This window comes from Rhincodon typus, chromosome 14 (assembly GCF_021869965.1).
Source record: "Rhincodon typus isolate 14 chromosome 14, sRhiTyp1.1, whole genome shotgun sequence".
In the NCBI taxonomy this organism is placed as follows: Eukaryota; Metazoa; Chordata; class Chondrichthyes; order Orectolobiformes; family Rhincodontidae; genus Rhincodon; species Rhincodon typus.
Window position 1 is genome coordinate 60,404,199 of NC_063345.1, and position 1,147 is coordinate 60,405,345.

A 1,147-nucleotide genomic window follows, 5' to 3' on the forward strand; every position below is an offset into this window, starting at 1 on the left:
TCCCATAAACCCCCCACAAACTGCCATTAACCCATTCCCTGCCGGGCTAGACCCACTCCCATAAACCCCCCACAAACTGTCATTAACCCATTCCCTGCCGGGCTACACCCACTCCCATAAACACCCACAAACTGCCATTAACCCATTCCCTCAGAGATAGTAGGAACTGCAGATGCTGGAGAATCTGAGATAACAAAGTGTAGACCTGCTTCAGAAGATTTCTGAAGCAAGGTCTAGGCCTGAAACGTCAGCTTTCCTGCCCCTCTGATGCTGCTTGGCCTGCTGTGTTCATCCAGCTCTACACCTTGTTATCTCATTAACCCATTCCCTGCCCAACTTCACTCACTCCAATAAAATGCCATTAATTTATCCCATTCCAATTTGTCCTGGTATAAATATAACTTCTGTATTGCTTCAAATCTTGCTTTCCTTGTGGTTGTTGTGTTATTTGTAAAGGAAAATCACTGCTGGTCACCATGTCATATTCTGCTTAATGGAGTCAGCCTCTTGTTTGATGGCAGAGTTCTCGCCTGTGAATCAAATGGAAGAAATTCTGCTCTGAATTGTCCAACTGGGTAGAGATTGGAGTCTCTCCTTTGAACCCTGGATTGACATCCGTATGAGTTAACTGTGTCCAGATATGGTATGTTTCAAAGGAGCCATGAAACTTATAGCACAGGGCAATTTGTCTCTCGTAGTAACTTGCTGCAGCCATGGAAGGGGCAATCACTTTTCAAATCTACTTAGAATATTAATCTACCATCAAATCCTGTCATTACTTCATACTATGTGTGAAAATGCGTAATATCAATCTGCTCTGCTTTGGCATCTGCATTTTAACATTGTCAGCATCATACCTGTGTGTTAATGTCTACTATGGTTCAATGGTACAACCCTTACATTGCCTGTAAATTTCCTGTCAGTCTTCCTTTTGTTTTGTACCAAGAAATAATTGATCACAGTTACGCCCGTTTCCAAGTTACACCTGATATCTTGTAGCTGCTCAACTTCCCATGAAAGTTGTCAGCATTCATTTTTGAATGTGGAGTTTTACCTTCAACTATTTTCCTGCTGCAGGTTTGCAAATCATTCAATTACAATTTGTTCTCTTTATAATTTCATAGAGTCATAGAATCATACAGGAAAC